This window comes from Sceloporus undulatus, chromosome 2 (assembly GCF_019175285.1).
Source record: "Sceloporus undulatus isolate JIND9_A2432 ecotype Alabama chromosome 2, SceUnd_v1.1, whole genome shotgun sequence".
NCBI classification, from domain to species: domain Eukaryota; kingdom Metazoa; phylum Chordata; class Lepidosauria; order Squamata; family Phrynosomatidae; genus Sceloporus; species Sceloporus undulatus.
In genome coordinates, this window is record NC_056523.1 from 287963257 (window position 1) to 287985616 (window position 22360).

At 38.1% G+C, this 22360-nt stretch overlaps 1 long non-coding RNA gene across 1 annotated transcript; it reads right to left on the reverse strand.

The window, feature by feature from the left end:
* Positions 1–2845: 2845 nt before the first annotated feature.
* LOC121922213 lies at positions 2846–21721 on the reverse strand. The gene is made up of 3 exons (XR_006102120.1): positions 18399–21721; positions 11902–12013; positions 2846–4897 (listed from the first exon to the last, which is right to left on the reverse strand). It is a non-coding gene; the product is annotated as an uncharacterized LOC121922213 (long non-coding RNA).
* Between the last annotated feature and the right edge of the window lie 639 nt (positions 21722–22360).

Sequence of the window (22360 nt, forward strand, 5' to 3'; positions counted from 1 at the left end):
TAATTTCTGACTCTAAGGTGACCCTATCACAGAGGCCCAAAACAGATGGGCAAAAAGCGCCAGCTTTGGGCTGCTTTAGGGTCAGATGCATGCCCCTAAAGCCAGGCAGGGAAAAGCTGGCAAAAAAAGTAGTGGCAAAAGGCTGCTCCTGCCAGTGTCCCATTCAGGACCACTGTGGTGGCCTGCTTCCAGAGAGGGCTGTCTGGTCACTGCAGTCCCATGCCGATTGGGGGCTGACCAGGGCTGGAGTAACCAGAGGCAGCTCCAAGATGATGATATGCTTCACCCCAGAGTTTTCCTAGCAAGATTTGTTCAGAGGGGCTTTGCCTTCTGAGGCTGAGAGAGTGTGATCTGCCCAAAGTCACCCATGGCTGAGTGAGGATTCAAACCCGTTCCCAGAGTCATAGTCCAATGCTGAAACTACTACACCACGTTGGATCTCATTATATCTTTAATTTCTGTTTAGTAATGTAACTTGCTGTGTTCTGATTTGTACTTTTAAAAAATCATCTTGCAAAACATCTTGGACTTCATGTCTGAGAGAAAGGCAGGATACAAATCAAAGAACAAAATAAATGAAAATATTGGAAGCTTCTTCTTAATGAGTCAAACCATTTGTACACTCCACCCAGTACTATGAACTCTGAAGTCCTTAGTATTCCCTGATGGGTTAACTTCCAAAGTCATTCAAATAAGATGACCATATCTGAGAGTATAGGGGCACATGAAAAGAATAAACAAGCTTTTTAAAACTCATAATCTGGCAAACAGCTGCAATATTTTACAGCTTATTGTTGCTTTTCAAGAAATGAGTGTGTGTGTGTGTGTGTGTGTGTGTGTGTGAGAGAGAGAGAGAGAGAGAGAGAGAGAGAGAGAGAGAGAGAGAGAGAGAAATGGAGCAGTGGCTGGCATCTCTGACAGAAGCCTTAACTTGTATGCAGAGATTACTTTTCGTGTAGCATCACTTGCTTGCAGCTTTGCTTTATCATCATGGCTGAGCTTCCAGCTGGATGGAATCCCTGAGATAAGATGCCTGCGGCGTCTAGAGGAGGGTCACATTTGGCAGCACTTGCAAAGAGTTTTAAACCTTCCAGGCTTGCTTGCTGCTGCATAATCATGCTGAAAATGTCTTCAGAGAATAAAATTGCAGGGATTGTCTTTCCCAAGCACCTGCAGAGTTCTGGGTTGTATATTAGTGTTGGAACATGTCATGTCACTGAAAAAGGCAGTAGTACAATCCATGAAGATCTGGATGTCTTTATTTACTCCCCTCCTTTGCTGGGCATTCTGTCCTTTAATTGCAGCTGCAGATTAAAATGGAAGGGGGAAGGCTTCTAGTTCATTTATCCTCTGATGGCAGCCTGTCTGTTGGGTCACAGGAACAAACATAGAAATTGAAATAGAAAGTTTGCCTCAGAACCTTTCTGCTCCCTGGGCTCAAAGGCTTTCTCAACTGCAAAGGAAAGTTTAGCAATATTTTTGCTGTTTGTGAAGGGGCTTTGAAGAGGAGACAGACAACACAAAGTTGATGAAAGTCCTCCAAATTGCATTGAATTTCCTTTGTAATACGCATCTGAGAAGACAGAGCTATAGTATTATGGATGACAGCGTTACTATAGAGACAGAGCTATATAGGTGAACAATGTTTTACAGCACGCAGCAGTTTGCAGGAGTAAATTCTGTGAAATCTGTGTTCTGTGAGACAGCTTTATAATTGGTAGGGAAAAGCTGAAAGGAACATATTTCCAGTGGTTCAAGGTCTCCACTGGTTTTCCCTTCTACTGCTTCATCTTCAAGGAGCTGCTATAATCTATAAAAGCATGCATTTGCTGGGTTTTACCCACAGTCCAGCACACTCCTGTACATTGCATTTATATTTGGAAGTAAGTCTCACAGAATTCAGTGGAGGCTACTGCTTAATAATTGTGCATATATAGGATTCCATTTATTCTGTTTATATCTTGCACCTTCCCAAATGCAACCTGAGCCAGGTAAAATTCATTACCTAAATGTAACAGGTACAAGAAGAGCTCTCTTGAATTTTGCATCTGGTCTCCCCATCCAGTATTTGCTTCATGAAGAAAATTTAGTTGCTGTTGTGTGCTTTCAAGCCATTTCCAACATATGGCAATCCTAAGGTGACCCTATCACAGGGTTTTCTAAGGCTGATAGTATGTGACTCAAGTCATCCAAGGTCAGCCAGTGGTTTCCATGGCTGAGCAAGGAATTGAACTCTGGTCTCCAAGGTGATCAAACTACTACACCATGCTGGCTCTCCAAAACCAAATTGATACAGTAATTTTCACAAATGAATACCATGCTCCTAAACCTGTGCAAAAACCAATCATCAAGATGCTTCATAGTCTCATGTTTTCAGACTGAACAATTGGTGTCTGTTTTATTTTATTCTATACAAATTCTTATGCTGGTATCAACTGCTTAGCTTCCACACCCACCCGTTGTAATATAAACAATAATATAAACAAGTTATATTTTCAGTTCTTCATTAGCAAACTTTTCCTTACACTGTTTTACTCTGGTTAGAAAGAAAATACAGGTTGCGTCTCCCTTATCTGAAATTCTTAGGACCAGCAGTGTTTTGCATTTCTGAGTTTTTCAGATTTTGGAATATTTGCTTGTACATTATGAGATATCTTGAAGATGACATCCAAGTCTAAATATGTAATTCATTTATTCTTTGTATACACTTTATACATATAGCCTGAAAGTAATTTTATACACAATATTGTTAATAATTTTAGGCATGAAACAAAGTTTGTACACACTGAACCATCAAAAAGCAAAGGTATCACTATCTCAGTGACCCATGTGGACAATTTTTAATTTTGGAATATTTTGGATTTTGGAATTCCAGATAAGGGAGACTCAACCTGTACCTTCCACTAGTCATTCTATAGGTATAGCCATGAAATATTAAGAATTATAACTGGTGATTATCCAACCACAATTATGTCCATTATGTATATAGAGCAGGGGTAGGCAGTTGTACAATGGGTGGGAGCCATTTCTCCCTGCCTCCATCTGGAGGTCACACAGCTGTTTGTGGCACATCTCAAAGTGATGTCATGTCATTTGTTCCAGGAAGCAACCAAGATATGGGCAATTTCCACCTTTTGGAGGGGTTGAAGTACTGGAGGGCAAGGGAATCAACCTTATATGTTTCTGTGGGAGCTCAGTTTGTTGTATTTAAAAACAAATTGGGGGACTGGGAGCTGAAAAATGTGCCCTTGTGGTTTGCATGTGGCCTGTAGGCCACACATTCTAGAAAAAAAAAACACATGAATATAAAACCAATGAATCCGATAATATGGGCTGCAGTCTACCAAAGCTGATGTTACAATGAACCTCTTAGTCTTAAATATGCCCCAGGAATCTCTGGTGTTTTACTTTCTTAATGATCTTGGTTTTACATTCTTATTGTGGCTTCCCCCTGCCAATAAAATTAAAATCCATGAGAAGAATACTCCCACAAATACAGTCATTTATTTTGTTTTATTATTTGTTCTAAGTCTATAATATATGTCCTAAAAGATGCTTTGAAAAGAAAGGACATTTCAAAGCATATTATAATATTCTAATTGTACTAGTTTTTAAACTGCTTTTTAATATTTTTAATTGTTTGCTTTAAACCATTTTTAAGCATTTTTAATAGTTTAATTCTCTTCCCAGCCTCTTTTTTTGGGATATATTTTAATAATATTGTACTTGTTTTAATTTATAGGACACCTTGAGCTCTGGTTTTGGTAAAGAGGCAAGGTATAAATAAAGTTAACAATAATTCTTATTATTCAATTATATCCTTTTCTGTCTTTTTCTTTCTAGGGATAAATTCTAGGAGGTGAGTCAAAAAGATAAACATTAAACAAAGATTTATTTGTTTGTAAGAAAAGTAAATAACAGACTAGTGTATGCTGTTAATTTATACTTCACATTTATAACTAAGGTATTTACTCATTTACGGTAGGCTGCAATCATATGCCCATTTACCTAGGATTAAATCACAATGAATACAGTGAATGTTTCTTCTGAGTAGACATAAGTAGAATTATACTGTAAATCCAATACATCCAAGGTACAATTCAGAGAGAATAAGGCACATTCCCATTGAAATCAATGATGTATAACCATAAATTTGCATGTCAGTCTCATTAATTTTGTTGGAACTTATTTATCTGTGGGCAGCACTCCTTCAATGTATTCTTTTGATATGAGCCTGACAATGAGTAATTATTCTCACGAGAACAATGGCGAAATTCTTGTTGCAAACATTTAGTAAAAGTGAATTGATCAATCAAAAATTAAGATTATTTTGAGATGTATTTGGCCAAGTATATAAGTATTAAGCAAAATGTAGCTAATGAAACTTGCTGCAGATTACCTCCTGATTTTGTATGACTTAATAATTCTAACAATTCTCTTGCTTTTTTTTTTAACATAATATGTACAGATGCAATATGCAATATCTGAAGTATTATTGGTCATGGAATCATTATATCTGAGTTAATTATCTTTCTGCCTCCTGGCAGTTTGTCATCTATAACAAACAATAAATCATAGTTAATTCTAAGGCTGATTTTCTTATATGAGAGAGTTTTGAAGATATATTTAACCTTTAAGATACGGTTAGTGGCTGAATATAATTAGTGAAATGTTTAAACACTAATGAGCACCTTGGGTTCATTCATCCATTATATAGATTTATCAGTCAAGAATTTGCAGAGTGGAAACCAGATCATCACTACCCACTACTCAGACTTCACATGTGTAGAGTGTTGCCATCACAGCTGATACACTGTAGAGCATGAAGGGATTCTTCTGACACCGCTCTCTTTTTATTCTGGTATACTTCGCAAACCAAGTGGGTAGATACAGGAAACTGGATAGGAAGAAAAATAATACACCACTCTGTAAATGAAACATCGCTGCTATTTTAAACATGGTGTTGTCATATGAATTTGTATTGGCGAAAGACTCATATCATACATTATAAACTTAAGGGGTTGCATTCAACAACAACTTTTCATTAATGAAAAGCACTTGATTTGTGCCAGTCTTACATACCTCTTTATCACCCTACTTCAGCCTTCTAAGGCATTCTCCTTAGTTTGGTGTATGTTTTGGAAGGTTTCCAATCGTTAGAAATAGCTTGGCGTAGTGTGGAGCTTTGAAAAGTTGCTGGTTTGGAGTACAACTCCTAGAATGGTCTAGTGAGTAGGACCATTGGCCAATATGGCTGCGGGATTCTGGACATTATAGTCTAAAAAATAACATCCCCCAGTTTTGCGGTGTTGGTGATGGGGTGCAAAACTTGAGTACTCCACCTTGCATGGGCAGATGTGCAAAGCTGCATTGGATAAAACCCAAGACCTTCAGCTGCATAGGGATTTATAAATGTGAAATACAAAACTCTACCACCACTCTTTGTATCAAAGAGAAATACATGTACCTTTATCATGGGAAAAGACATAGCTTTGTGATTGAACATAGCCTTTGCAAAGCAATTTTATGATACATTAAATATGCATCTTTTCATATTTCTTTAGCAAGAATTATAATGTTATTCCCCATTTGATTCATCTTCCACTTCACAGCTGAAAGTTGTTGTCAGCTTCCTTTCAGGCTAATGCTGGCAATAATCTTCTTGGGGCTTGGCTTGTAAATCCTCTTGCCTTGAGGCTGCTGTTGCTTTGAGATGGTACAAAAAGGCTGAGCAAGGTCACAAGGTTACTGCTACATCTCAGAAGGGAGAAATCACCCTTTGTGGTGACTATATTGCAGAGTTTGTTCAGGTTTCAGTTATGCAGAATATAATTTTCAAGACTATATATGAACACAGAGCACTGATTTGGTGAGAATCATGGGGCTGGCTTAAGAATTGATATGAAGACATTGCTCAGCCTTACAACTTTAATTGTTAACTGTCTTTGAATTGATATTGACTCATGGTGACCCTGTGTATGAGAAATCTCCAAAATTCCCTTTCCTCAACTGCTCTGCTCAGGTGCTGCAGTCAGGCCCATTGCTTCCTTGATGGAGTTTAACCATCTGGCATGTGGTCTTCTACTACCCTCTACCATCTTTTCTAATGAATCATGACTTCTTATGATGTGTTCAAAGTGTGATAGTCTCAGTTTAGTCATCCTGGCTTCCAGAGAGAGTTTGGGGTTGATTTGTTATAGAATTTATTTATATTTTTGGCTGTCCACAGTATCCTCAATGCTCTTCTTCAGCACCAAATCTCAAATGAATTGATTTTCTTTCTCTTGCTTTTCTTCACTTGTCTCACATCTGTACATGGTGTTGTGGAAAATGATGGCTTTGACAATTCTCACTTTAGTGTTCAGAGTTATATTTTTGCACTTTAGGATTTTTAGTTCTTTCGTTGCTGCCCTTTCCAAACCTCCTTCTGATTTCTTGACTGCAGTCTCCACACAGGTCAATATTTGATCTAAGGTATGGGAACTCTTGGACTATTTCAATTTTCTTGTTATCCAGGGTGAATTCTTGTAAATCTTGCGTGGTTATTATTTTTGTTTTCTTGATGTTTGGCATTAAGCCTACCTTGACACTTTCATCCTTCACCTTCTTCAGTATTTGCTCCTTGTTGGTTTCTGCTAGTAGTATTATGTTGTCAGCTTATCTTAGGTTGTTAAGGTTTCTTCCCCCAATCTTCACACCTCTGTCTCTGAATCTAAGCCTGCTGTGTGTATGGTGTTTTCTGCATACAAGTTGAATAAATAGGGTGATAAGTATGCAGCCTTGCCTTGATCTCTTTGCAAACTGGGAACCGTTCTGTTTCTCCATATTCTGTTCCAATGGCGGCTTCTTGTTCTGAGTACATGTTATGCATCAGGACTATCAAGTGTTGCAACACTCCCTTTTCTTTAAGGGCAGGTCATAGCCTTTCATGATCTGTGCAGTTGAAGGCTTGGCTGTAGTTGATAGAGCACATGCACATTTTCTTCTGTAATTCCCTGGTGCACTCCATTATTCAATGTATCTTTGCAATGCGTTCCCTAGTGCTTCTTCCTTTCCTGAATCCAGCTTGCCCCTCTGGAATTTCTCACTCCGTACATGATAGAACTCTACGCCAGTACTGGAATCTGGACAGAGTGCTTTCAGTGAGATAACTATCTGTGTATTATTACAATGAGTTCTGGTATGTTTGTTCTATTTTCTCCCAGCTTAATATCTGATAGCCTGTACCCATTCCTGGATGGCATTTGGAAAGAAGTGAAAAATGCCACAGGTGCTACCACAGATAATTTATATGTCATTTGTATGTTCATTTCTCCCCACTGCTTAAGCCAGAAGGAAGGATAATTATTAATAACTTTTGTTTTATTTGGAAATGTTTTAGACTTAAATCTTCTTCTTTTCTATGTTTTTTCTAAGCTGGCTTACAAAGATTTTTAAAAAACATACTGTTGGCCCTCCATATCAATGAATTCTGCATCCATGGAGTCAACCATCCATGGCTTGAAAATAGAAATTCAAAAAGCAAAAGGATTTAGACCTCAGAAAAGGGTAGAATTTCAAATTCCTCTCTCTTCACCTTATTGTATACTGCATTTCATTTTCTTTTCTGTCTCAGTGTCTCCATCCAGTCTCCTGTTAGAAAGCAACATCACTTTTCCTTTGCTTCAGTCAGAAATTGGGCTCAGAGTGTATTTGGTTGCTCAGTTGTGATTGCATTGAGTACAGATTACTCACTGATTAAAAACAACTACTTAGTGTGGCTGCAGTTACTCTAATACTTTAACTCAGTGCTTCTCCTGTGGTGGACTGGCATTTTTCCTGATGCGTTAAGAACTGGTACCATATTTGTGTGCTTTGGCTAAAACGGTTCCTTTCTTTGCTAGACACTCACAGTGAACCAGCAGCCAATGGCTCACAGACCTATAGCTGGTCCATGGACTACCACTTTGAGTAGCATTGCTCTAGCCCACTCTCAGATGATCCATTTCTTCCTAATTCTTGACATCAGTTATATTTAATGAGCTGAAATTAAGGTAACTCAATCAAATATACAAATACAGTGTTGGAGAAAAGCCTAGTGCTACATATGTAGTAATTTCCTTCTCCATGCCTTCTCATGACTTCCCATAAAACATGTCATCTTTACCTACTTCCCAAGAGGACTGTAAATTTCACTTTGCAAAAGCCTGCATTTATTGTTGCAAAGAAAAATTATTAATCTGTAAGATTCTGGGTTTCAGAAAGCCCAAATGACTTCCATCATTTTGGAAGGTGGGGTGCTTTCACACTACACAATTATAGCAGCCTGATAAAACTTTAATTGTCTTGGCTATTAGTTAGTCTGATGTGGCAATGGATCTCACTGGCTATAATTGTATAGTGCGGAAAGGCCCAAAACAAATCCAGTAGTTAGAGGATGCTGGAAAAAAAATGATTTTTTTTTGGGGGGGGGACAGAGGGAGAATGAGAGAATGGAAATGTAGACTCCTGAAAAAGGGTCCAGCTGTCTGGTAGGAAATTTGGAAAAGAGTACCACACACTGTAACATTTTGTTGGAAGTCTCACTTGGTTCCAAAAAGCAAGCACCATATAAACAATAGGTTGGATCCAGATTAAGAGCCAAAGTGAACACTACGTTAAAGAGGTAGCTAAATTTTCCTTCCCTTTACTCTAGAACAGCCGTTCTTAACCTTTTTACCCTGGAGGAACCCTTGAAATAATGTTTCAATGTCTCAAGGAATCACTGCATGAAAATTTTATCTACAAATCAAATGATGTTTTTGTTTTCCCCATTGCAATCTTTCACAGAACTTGTAGCAACCTATTTCAGAAACCTAGATGAGTTCTGTTCTACAGAAAACATAAGGATGGGGATATGAATCTGGACTTTAGAATGAGGTTAAGGGGTCTTTTACTCTTTTACCTGTAAACCAAGTGCAGATCAGCTCCCCATGAGTTTGAAGCAAATAACACTCCATGAAAGCAAATAAATCTCAGGGTCCTGATTGCAACCCTGCGATTACTCTAGAGTAAAAAACAGGGAAAAGCATAGCTGCTATCTGCACCTTTAAGGTAATTCATGTTTGAGGGGTCCATGGTAGCTGACATTTAGATTTCACTGAAGTTGTTGGTAGACGTTAGTCATATTTAAATCCCACTGATTTCAAAAAGAATTAAATACATCTATCTCATTGGGGGTCCAAGCTAATACAATTATATATATAAAAAAATCTCCAGGACTTTTAAAAACAAGTCAATGCGGATTAATTTTTTTTTATAAAGGCAAAACAAACTAGGCCCAAATGTGGTAGAATTCAAAGATATAGCTGTGTTAGCTGGAAAATTAGTATGCAAAGGGATCTTATAGCACCTTTGGAATTAAGTGAAAGAAAGAAGTTGGTAGCATGAACTTTCATAGACTTGAGCCTACATCCTTAGATGCATGTCTTGGAGTAAAGAATCCAGAGACAGACCAAACGTATTCATATAGTTTACTGGGCATTCAATAAAAATTGACATTTGAACAAAATGCCTCTTGTTGATTTTATTTCAGAAGACTCTTTCTGGCCATCTCTATAGTCTGCAGTTTTTTGTGGGTTTTTCGGGCTATGTGGCTATGTTCTGGAGGAGTTTACTCCTGACGATTGTGTTATGAATAAATCAGTCCATAGCAGTACCTGGAAACTAACAGCCTGATGAGATTATTTGCATTTGGCTCTCCTTATAGCCATCAGCTCCTCCCAGTCCACTATTAATCTACAACAATTTTTCTTGATTGTGAAATCAATTTCATCATTAAACAGATGAGTACTGGGCAAAGAGACTGGAAAATGGTAACTGCAAGATGGAGCTTTAACAAAAATCAACTTTCTGTCTCACTGAATACATTAATGTAGTGAAATAATTCCTCTGGTTGGTTTCAGAAATTAGCTTTGGGACAAGCATTTGCCTGCTTTGGCATTTGGTTTGATTTCTTTAAAATGTGTGCATATATATATTATTTGCAGCTTTCAGAACATGATTAAACTAAATTACGATATGTTAGGAAACTTAATATGTGTTTATAATGTATGAGTAAACCTAATGCATATCATGCAACAGTGGGTCTTGTGTTACGTTCATAGCCATCATACTCATATATGGTGTATGGAACAAAAAGAAATATTAATGCATTCCATTTGCTTAAGTACCCAGTTTAATACAGGGACATTGTGCAAAGCCATTGCACAACAGAAGGAGAAAATGATTGCTGCTCATAAAGAAGTTTCATTGATTCAGGTATAATGGGGAATGTCAATCAGTTCTGCCACACAGCAATGACATATTGACATTCAGATAATCTATTATTATTACTATTATTATTAATTATAGTAATAACTTCTCTTGCAAAAATAAAGCAACATATATAATTTAAAAAATGTGAATTAGGACAGTGGTACTCAGACTTTTAGTTTACTGGGGGCTCCCTCCTTTACATCTACATGTGGACTTAACCACCCACTCAATGAAGTATATGAATAAATTTGTTTATTTAGTGTGTGTATTTTCATTTGAAAGTCAGCATGGCGTAGTGGTTTGAGTGTTGGACTTTAACTCTGGAGACCAGGATTCAATTCCCAGCTCAGCCATGGAAACCCACTGGGTGACCTTGGGCAAGTCACACTCTCTCCGCCTCAGAGATGGCAAACCTCCTCTGAACAAATCTTGCCAAGAAAACCCCATAATAGGTTTGCCTTAGGGTTGCCATAAGTCAGAAATGACTTGAAGGCACACAACAAAACAAACATTTTCATTTGAACATTCGTATACATTCATATTTTAATATTTTATAAGGAAATAACATCATTCAAATTAGAACCGTTTTATTTAGGCAAATTTAATATTTAACTCAATGCATGGGTAAATTTTACAGATAAAAAAAATTGGAAAGAGGAGGAGGAGAAGGGAGCTAGGCCTCCAAATCTTGTGCCCCCCTCTCACATGAGCAACCCGTGTGCCCCCAGGGGGTCCCACCCCACCATTTGAGAACCACTTCTTTCTAATTGTTTAGGTGCAATTTTTGTAATTTGAAACTACTGATTCATGTTTTGATCTCGGGAGCAGCAAAAAAACAAGTTTGCTTCATCTTCTGCATGACATCCCTTTAAATATTTTTAAATGGCTATTATATCTCCTCTCAGTCTTCTGTTCTCCAAGGCAAATCTACTCATCCCCCCAAACTGTTCCTTATAAGGCTTTTTGCCTTCTTGGTTGGCCTCCTTGGGACATGTTCCAGCTTGTCAGTATGCTTCTTGAATGGTGGTGCCCAGAACTGGACACAGTATTCCAGATGAGGTTTGAAAAGAGCTGAATGGAGTGACACTACAGGTTGAGCATCCCATATCTGGAATTCCAAACTCCAAATTACTCCAAAATCCAACACTGTCCACATGGGTGGCTGAGATAGTAACACTTTTGCTTTCTGATGGTTCAGGGTACACAAAGTTTGTTTCAGGCACAAAATTATTAAAACTATGGAGACTTGGGTCTCATCTCCAAGATAATTCATTCTGTATATGCAAATATTCCCAAATCTGATTTTTTTTTTATCAAAATCCAAAATGCTTCTGGCCCCCATCATTTTGGATAAAAGAGAATGAACCTGTACTACTTCCCTCAAATGTTGAGTCAATATGTATTTAAATACCATTAATTCCATGAATCTATTCTAGTTGGGACTAACAATAGAGTTCAGGACTATTCTATGCAAACTCTATATAATGGCTTACCAAGAACATATAACAGATGATACAAAGAACCTACAGAAGTTCCTATTTGTCACAGGTGATGGATCAGAAAGAGTATCAATTGGAAGCAAGTATTGTATGAATTCCTTTAAAACAAATGAACACCTACTGTTACCTGCTGACAAAATAGCCAGGAGTGGTGTGACCTGCACCTAGGATGAATATCTCCTTGCCTGGTGACCAAGCTGACTGTGACCAGCAGAATCCTCCCCTGATTCTTGCATCATCTGTATGAAGACATGAACAGTAATAACATCAGAGATGTTAATCTTATTGACTTCTAAGTTACACAGAATTTAACTTGGCTGTCAAACTCAGTCATACTCTAGTGAAATTGGTTAGAACTGGCACTTAGGGGGCAGAAGGATATTTTATTTCAAATGAAGCCAAGTTAATTTGATAGTTACTTGGAAGGGATAAATGCAAGCATCCAGTTTTAAAGACAGAACATTCATTTTTGACTGATCTGCTTAAGGCCGTACATCTAGTCAGTCTGAAGTCAGAGAAAACAGCTAAAGGCATAGTGTTGGCCTGTGAAGTGTGCCATCCACATTTTCAGTTGGACAAGCAATCACATCCAATAAGTCGGGTCATTCCTTCAGAATTCCTGCTTCTCTAAGTGACCTCCAGAAGTTCCTCCTCAAGGGATGAGAGTTCAGCTTTGATCACAGTGTACCTGATCCTGTACATCCCTCTTAGATAGCAGTGACTTCAGTTATTTTCAAAGACAGACTCCAACTGACATGTTTGGGCTCCGGGGGTATGTGTGGGGAGTATATTTATATAGCGTTCTATGGTAGAATTCAGCTGAGATGCCATTCTCACATAAAGAATTCCATTCAGTACTATAATTATGGGCTGGCTGGTAAACTTTTAATGCTAGGGGACTGGCTAATTTCTGGGAAGTGAAAACACTGAGTGTCTGAGGCAGGAACTGAGGATTGTTATGAGAGCAAAAAACCTGAGGGAATAACCGTGGTCATGTTATACAGAAAGGACGTGATGAGGCAAATAAGAGTTGAGCTTGAAACCTGGAGCCAGATTCCACTGTGCCTATATCAATAAATTATTCTAGTCCAAAGAACAAGCAAGTCTGTTGATACACAAAAACATAATTCTTTTCTTAAAAGACAGCTAAGTTCTGCCAACCTTTTCTTCTCGTCCATCTGTTTATCTGTTTATCCCAGCCACATCCTGCATGCCCAATATAATCATGTTCCCATGGTGGTGAGCAGAATTATAGTAAAAACAATAATAATTAAAATGGCCAAATATACAACCGTCTACCCTACCCACAAGTAACATGAATGATTGCTTATCAGGTTCGCTCCAAACAAATCATCTGTAAGGTCTAACTGAAATCAGTGTAAAAAGTAAGTTATAACTTAGTCAATCCCATTCAATTCAACTGGAAACAAGTACAATTTAGAGCTCTTCCAGATAGCGCAAATGTGGTGGGACACAGCACTATTTGTTGTGGTATTTACAGGTCTTTTAAAAATTATTATTAATCAGACAATACATGTTACAGCATGTTTTCATTTTTGTCCCCTCCTTTTCTAATGAATTTTGTTCCCATTCTAAGAGCAACTCCTAAAGGGGGAAAAAAAAGATTGATACCTTTGTTTGCCACTAGGCTTTCTCATTAGACGGTTGATCATGTCTCCCCCCCTTCACACAGAGCAGTTTTGCCCAGGTGCTTTAGGAAAGGCATATGAGGACCAGCTGCTTGCTGCTTCCCAATTTTCTTCCCATTCCAATCTATGGTTTCTCCCCCACAGAGCAGAAATGCACTCCCCCGGTATCATTTCTCCTCTTCCTCTCTGATCATTCTCTCTTTCCTCATCTGATTTAATAATTTTATTCCCCCCACCTCATCTGCCGATCTGCTTCCCTCATCCCTCCACCAGTTTCTCAATCCTCACTTCTTCCCCCTTTGATCTGACAGATTTTCTCTCCCTCCTTTCCCCTCACATCTGCTAATCTACTTCTCTCCTTATATGGGATTTACAGGTAACAGTCCTTGAACAAGGAAATTACAAAGGAAGACTGGAAATGATTGAACTGAGAGTTTGATCCACAAATTCTAATCTGTTAGCAGAGGTATGAACAAAAATAATGGTTGCATGGCATATATTAATACTTGTGCTCATAATTGCACACACACACACGGAATATCTTCAGAGGAGGAGTCGGTTTTGGTAAGCAGACGTACTGCTGTCAAATGTCACTACTCTCTGACCACTATATTTTCTGTGAAAATGACCACTATAAGTATCAGAAAGACCTGTACTTTCTTCCCTCTTGGATCTCTCATTTCACCTTAGTCACATATTTTTCTCTCCTTATTTCCATATCCCTACTTCTTTCGCTCCACCACTCTTATCACTCAGTCTTCCTCCCCATTCCCAATGCTAGAATTCCACAAACCATTGTAAACCATAACTTCTTTTTAAAAAACAGGAAGAGCATGGCCCTAGTTGCTCGCTGGCAATTTCCTGTTTCTGATTGTTGCAATATGATGTGTATGGGGCTGCCCTTGTAGGTGCCAGAAAGGCTTCAGCAATACTATATAGAAAATACAAGGCACTGATTTTGAAAGAACTGTATTGGCTGCCAATATGTTTCCAGACTGAACTGAAGCTGATGATAATGAAATTTAAAGCCCTAAAGGGCTTGGAATCTTTTCCTATATATACCCAGCCACGGATATTTGCAGCAGTGGCCATCCTGCGTTCCTCCAGTGGGGCAGTATGCTATGTGGGAGACATGGGAGATGGCTTCCTCTGCTGAGGCACCCAGATTGTGGAATGGCTTTGCCTTTAAAGCCTGATTGGCACTGACATTGTCCTCTTTCAGCACCTGGCTCCTTACCCATACCTTTTGAGCTCAGTGACTCTGGCTTTGCTATGATCTATTGGCCTGTGGATTTATGTACATGGTTCCAGCTTGTCAGATTGTTCTGAACTAGTTTAATTTAATTTGAATTGTTTACAATTGTTTAATATTATTTTATTGTCCTACGATCTGCATTTAAATAAATCCCTATTTTTTTGCCCTGTTCCATGCACTTTTCCAATGCATCCCTTTCCCTTCTCCTGCTGTTTCAAAGAGACAAAGCTCTTTTTCATAGCCGTTCCCGTATGAGTTCCAGAGTATAATTTTCTTTCTGTCTGTCTGTCCAACAGAAACATTGACTGTAATGAGGAGGTTGCAGGGTGAAGGGGCATCAGTCTGTTAGGCTGAATTACCCAGTTTGCTACAGAATCGGTAATCTAAATATGTACGTCATTTGCCTGTTGAGAGTCAGGCAGAGGGATAGCTTTGTCCCTTGAGTTTTCTTGCATTTGTGTTCTTCCATGAGTTTAAGCAATCCATCATAAGGAGACAATTTGTGTCTAGAGGGGCCTGTCACGTTGAAATGGACCTCTATAATTGGCATGTTCCTCTGATTTATTGATCATTCAGACAACATCTTTCAGAATATTCAGTATCTCGCCTCATTTGGGTATTCTGAACATTTAATTTTACAAGGCTGACTTATTCATATTTTTGGAGGAATTCATGACAATACGCTGGGTGATTCAAAAAGAATGGTGCAAAACTGAATAAGAACAGCCTTACTTTTGCACCATTATTTTTGAATCATCCTGTAATTGGTAATGGTAGCAACTGATGGCCTTCATGACAGTGGGACAGTGAATCTGCTCTGTGTTTTAGTTTGAACTTTAATGGAGCCATCAAAGGAGTGGAAGAATATCCCTCAAATAGGTTCAACACTGTAGATAGCTTCTTGAAAATTTGATTTAGAACCTAGAGTGAGTTCATTGCCTTCCTCACATGCAAGCCATCAACTGCAACTGATCAGGGCTTAGTCGATAAAATCATTTAAAAAGCGAAAGGAAAGAAAAGAAGGGATGAATGCATTATTTGACTTCCTTTCCAGTTTTATTCTGGGATTATGTGTAATCCTTAGAGTAGCTAAAATAGTGGGATGGCATAGCATATCTCTGTTTGCAGATACTGTGGGCCCTTGTTATCTGCTAGGGTTTAGTTCCAGCAACTCCCCCAGTCCTGCGTGGATATCAAAATCCGTGGATGTTCAAGTCCTATTAAATACAATGGATAATAAAATAGTGTCCCTTATATAAAATGGCAAAATCAAGGTTTGCTATTTCAAATGTATACATTTTGGAATATTTTCAAATTGGATGCTTGAATCCATGGATAAAGAATCCATGGATATGGAGGGCTGACTGTATTTATGTTGTTCTGAAGGGATAGTGGACAGCTACCACTGTGTGTCTATAGAGATTGTCATGATAAATGCCTGATCTCAATATCTAATAAATGCACCATTGCAATTTTTTTCTTATGTGTATATAATCATTTTCTCCTATTCCCTACTTGGCTCATCTTAAATTGCACTGATCTTTTCTGTGAATACTGGGTAAAGAGTGATTTCAGTGACTGTATAAGAGTGCTGAGGATAGCCAAAAGGAGAAACAAATAGATCCTAGAACATATAAATCCTGAAACCTCCTTGGAAGCCAAAATGATCAAATTGAGGCTGCTATACTTTGGCCACATAATGAGAAGGCATGGATCACTAGAAAAGATGAAACCGGTGGTCTGCAGGCACTTGTTTTCACTCCGGAGAAACACCACAGCCACCAGACGGTGCAATGTCCCTCCTGAGTTAAAAGAACCTAGTTTTTCTGTGTTCTTTTAGCGGTGCCTGGGTTATGTTGCAAGTGCACCATTGGCACACTTGTGACATAATGGATGTGCAGTGATGTGACGCTGTACGTCCCTTATGTCAAGATGGCGGCACCCATGTGGACGGGATGCTGCCATCAGGATGCTGCCATTGCATACTAGAGTTCCTAGTATGCTGCGTGGTTGCTGCATGGTCTGGAACCCTAGTATTGCTGCTGCGACACCCCTTCTGGCCCATCTGTCTCAGGCCATAGTTAGGGATGGTAGAGGGTAGGAGATAAAGGAAGACCACACACCAGGCAGGTAGACTCAGTCAGGGAGGTCACAGGCATGAATTTGCAGAACCTAAAGCAGAGCAATGAAAATCTTGGAGGTATCTCATTCAAAGGGTTAGTATGAGTTGAGGTCAATTCAAGGGCAGTTAACAACAGCAACAAATGAAAATTATGGGGTTGCCATAAGTTGGCAGACAACTTGAAGACACATATACACATACATAAATAGGATCTCTCTACAGCAGGAGTGATTGAAGGAAGATGTTGTATGAAGAATAAAACTATTACTGCAGTAATTTTTTAAAACAAAATATGTATTTAAAGGAGGAAAGACATGGATTCTTTTTAATTGCAACCAGTTCAGACAAGCCTTCAGAACTCTGGTTAACTTGCAGATATCATGCAGAAATGCAAGGAATTCATTTTACTGGAGAACCTACTCAAGGCTGAAGAGGGAGAAAGATGAAATTTCAAAGACTCTGGTATGTGACTAGTTGCCCTAGGTCTGAAGGAATGGAAAAAGCAGGAAATATTTGGACTGCACTGTAGAGAAAAAACAAACACAACCTGTTTGTGCTTCTAGAGTGAGGAAAGAAATTCTAAAGACACCCAGGGCCAAGACAAAATCATATATGGGCTCCAAGCAAGTCTTGACTGGCAAGTGTCAAACACTTCTTTTCAAAGATTGTTCCAATATCTTAAACGGTGGTTATGAGAAAATTAACATTTCAGATTGCATTATTCTAATTTTAAATTGTACAGTGGTTCTCAAACTCTAAATCTGAACATGAGCCTTGTGAGCATCTGTGTTCCAGAAAATGATAGAACCCTGAGGTAAAGTATACTTTTTCCTATCACATCGCCAGTCAAAATACAGTTAGATGGATCAAATTCCACCTATCACTGGACCTTCATTGTACCCTCCAGCGCCAACTTGGCCCTCCAATTTGTATCAGTTGGAGACAATTGGATAATCTGTCATCCCATTTCTCTTCAACTGGTTTTTATATGTCCCAGTCTCAATAGTGGTTTGAGCACTGGATTACAATTCTGGAGAACAGATTTTGAATCTCTGCTCAGCCATGGAAACCAGCTTGGTGACCTTGGGAGAATCATAATCTCTCAAACTCATAGGAATACAAAGACTACCCACCTCCCCAAATATCTTCCAAGAAAACCTTTAGATAAAATAACCCTTAATCTTAGGGCTGCTATAAGTCAGAAATGACTTGAAGGCACACATCAACAAAAAGTCTCTCTCCTCCTCTCATCTTACTTCGACAGGTGCAAACTGAATTCAAAGTGAAAAGTAAGTTTGATTCAAAACTTAGTGGGGGACAGGAGAAACAGAATCTTGCACTTCCCAACTGACTTAGGCAAAAGCATGCTGCAGCAAATTCTCCTAGCTTGTCTGTTAATCATTATTAATAACTATTGTCATAGAATCATAGAGTTGGAAGAGACTGCAAGGGCCATCCAGTCCAACCCCCTGTCATGCAGGAAATACAAATCAAAGCATCCCCGACAGATGGCCATCCAGCCTCTGTTTAAAAACCTCTAAGGAAGGAGATTCCACTACACTCCGAGGGAGTTTGTTCCACTTTCGAACAGCCCTTACTGTTGTCATGCTGACCACACCCTGTTGTTGCTTGGCCACACGTATTCCGGTTTTCACCTGTGATATGTTATAGGGAATAGAATTAAGGTGTCAGTTTTTATGTCAGCAATGGTGAAATAAACATAAAGCTTTAATATTTGCAAACTGTGCTGTAGTATTATTGTTGGTCTTCAGTGATATTCTACAGGAGTTCATAGTAACAGCATAATTTCAGAGGCAAGCTGCTCCCATTTTCCCTGTAAGATACTTTTCTGCAAGCTGCTGGTGAAATCCACATGTTGCAGTTGTGACCAAATACCATAATATGACACTTAATAAACAAAAAATAAAATTAACCAAAGCAAGAAGGCAGGGGGAATAGGTAGAAAAGACCAAGACAAATCACCAGAAATCATTACTAAAACAGAACATTATACTAGTAAGACAAGAGAAGACAACATGAAAAATATTCTTGGTATTTTGATAACACAATTCCAAAGACTACTCAACAGATTTGACAGGAAACAAATATGTCAGTTCAAATGTGAATGAAAGTCTATCCATAAATGGAAAACATACAATCTGAGATTCAGTCTAACTCAGGGTGGACAACATCCAACCTGATAACAGTCCCCAAAGCCCTTTTTTCTGTTTCCCAGGCTTTCCCAAAACTCTACCTCTCTAATTTAGTTGAACACCTGGAAAACCCTTTTAATCCAATCAAGAAATGCTAATTATTAAGTGTTTTAATATTGTCCCACTGAATTTCATAAGCACAGCCCATTGCAGGTTTTGGGACAGGAAACTGGCCTCCAGATCCATTGATGTTGCCCACACCTGGAGCTAGTATACACATAATGCAAATTGTTGCAGATTTTTCTACATGTACATTGACACATCTTCACTTTTCCTGTGCAAATTTACATCTACTTATTTTCCCTTTGCCTAAAATGCACAGGCATGTGAATCCTTGCTAAGTGGATACATGGCCACATGTTCAGTAATGTGTATCCTTCGTAAAAAACATGATTCTTTTTTCTGCAGAATTTGAGGTTTTTGCCCCCTTTAGCCTGAATTTCTCTGAATTGCAAATGGAGGGGTCATAATCTATTCAAATGGAATGGCGAGTATTTTAATTGTGTAGACAAACCCCTGATCTAATTCTGAGTTGCTTTAGTTTGCAGAAAGGACCACTGAAATTTTCTTCCTGTGAGTATATTTAGGATAAGCAGCCTTAATATTTTATTTTGTAAATGAGAAACCAGTTTAGATAGAACCTGTTACCTTCCTCTTCAGTGTGATGCATGGATGGGCAAGGAGCAACATAAAGAATCATATATTTACTCACATGATAGAAAGATCTCACTGCAGCTTTCTTCTTTGCAACCTGGAGCTGACTTCAACTGTAACTAGGTACTTGGGAGGAAAGTCTAAGCAAGGTTCAGATCAATATTATAATTTTAATGTATAGAAAAATGCCATAATAGCATCGTTGCTAAAATTTATTGACTGAAGGACTATACATACAGTTACTGAAAAGCAAAATGCTTTTACATCTATCTTTAAGCAATATACTTTTGTCTGGAAAATATTGGCCCTTGTATTGAGTCTGGGCCCTTAAAAGAACTTACTAAAGAGATATATAATAAAAGGAATAGACATTAACACCCATGCAAAGACAGAAACAAGCATCTTCAGAATGTGTATTTTACATGCACTTATATTTTACAGCTTTGAAGCAAAATTGCATCATCTCACTGGAAAATGTGTGAATTAAAAAAAATAATGAAATTTTGTCAAATCCAATCAGGAGTGCTCTTTTCTGGAAGCTGAGGACCCATATGCTGCCATCATCATAAAATAATGTCTTGTCTGATGACTTTGAGATTAGATTATTGTAATACATTCTATTTGGAACATAACCTTGAAGATGATTTAGAAATGACAACTGGATTAAATGTAGTGGTACAATTGTTGTGCAATAGATGTCAGTCTTAACCTATAACCCCTGTACTGATAAGCACTTTATTGGCTACTGTCTGGGTTCTAAAAGAAATTCAAGATTATGTTGTTGGACACAAATGTCTTGGTCCCAGATGATAGTGATTTTAATTGGTTTGTGTATATCACCTTAAGCAGGTTTAAGCAGAGAATCAATCCATATAAACCCAATAAATAGTATCTGGGAAAGTGCCTCTTCCAGTATGAGTCTTTCAATGTGTGAAAATCTTCAAAGGTTTCTTCTTTAGCTGCTTAGATGGGCAACTCACAGGAACAGATTCTTTGAAATCATGGCCCTTTTGAAATGACATTTCTTTCATTTAAAAAAATATCCATATGTCTTCTCTTTCTTCTATCTTTTGGGATAATTAAATTTTTTTTTTAAATCCTACCAAAGCCTTGAATGAAGTTAAGAAATACTGGGCTCCTCCAGATGGGGCAATGTGTTGAGAGGTTGCAATAGTTATAATTTTGGGGACTTTTGTACTCAGATTAAAAAGAAATCTTTTTCTCTTTTTTTTTAAAAAAACTTTTAGTTTTGTACTATAATTCCATCAGTCCTTTAAAAATAAATTTAAAAAATCAGAGAAGAGAAAATTTCCCTTTCAAACTACAGGAACTCCTCAGCAAACCATACTCCAATTTGCAGATCAAAACAAAACAAACAAAACTAGTGCAAACAACCCCTCTAAAGAATGGAACAAGAGAATGAGGAGGTGACAACAAATGGCAAAACCGAAAGAGCTATATTGTGAGATCATATACTTTTTTAGGCCAATCCGTATATCATATTCCTTGATAAAGTACAGTATATACCTTCACTGATGGAACCCTGGTTCCCAAATATGTGTGGCATATCACTGTAAGAATAATCTTTTAGTATTATGAGCAAAAAGTATTCTGAGGCTGCCTCTCTCAGCCCTATTTGAATTTGCCAGGATATAAAGTTCATCCAGCCAATTATCAACAACAATCAATTGCTTTTCCTGTCATTGGACACCTAGGAGACCCACATCAGTAAAACAGTGTGGTAGGATCTGGCAGTGTCAGTGAAATAATCTCAACAAGTAAAGATAAAATAGGGCATCAATTGCTAAAATGAGACATGCAATTTCACAACAGTAATTTAATTAACTGAACAACAGCAGCAACAACAAAACACCATTGTATAATTGTGCCTCCTCCAACTGCACAGTAGCCAACTAGGAAATAAAGGAAACATCCCTTGGTTGGACTTGCTCATTAATGCTGTGCACTAATGCTTTCCATCAGGGCTGTAGAATAGGAGTTGGAATCATGAAGTCGGAGTCAGAAGCAATTTTGGGTAGAGTCAGTTAGTAGAAATATACTGAATCTGACTTCAAGACAAAAACTTATAATATTAAATGTTGAGTTTGTTGAATATTTACTTTCATAGGAATTTAGGAAAGTTGTCTTGTTCAGACATTTTAATCAAATAAATATTTTTATGTTTTATTGGTCTAAGTAGCAAGATAATTCATGTGGTGGCAATGAAATGCCTTGTGCTACCATTTCACTACAGTAAATATGGTATTCATAATTAGTACACATTTGCTGTTTATGAAGAATTTTGAGTCAGAGTTGTACAGTATTAAAATAGAGGAGTCGACTCCACAGCCTTGCTTTCCATCCATTCCTGCCAGGCCCAGAGGTTGCTCAGTAATCGGTTCTGTTGTCCCCATGGCAGGCCAAGGTGGTTAAAAGACTCCATTGGAATATTGCACAGGATGATGCAGAGCAAATCTCAATTGCTGCAAGATACTTGCTATTTGGGAGCTATAGCTCTGGAATTCTCCACATGATTGAAAAGTTTCTGGCAAATTATTTGGGGTCAGCTTCCAGTTAATAACCCATTCCTACTACCTAGGCTGAAATGGAACTAATAGAGGAGTGTACAAACACAGCCTTATTTAAGCTTAGTGGAAAGAGTGTATCATTTTGAGAACTCTATCCAAAAATGT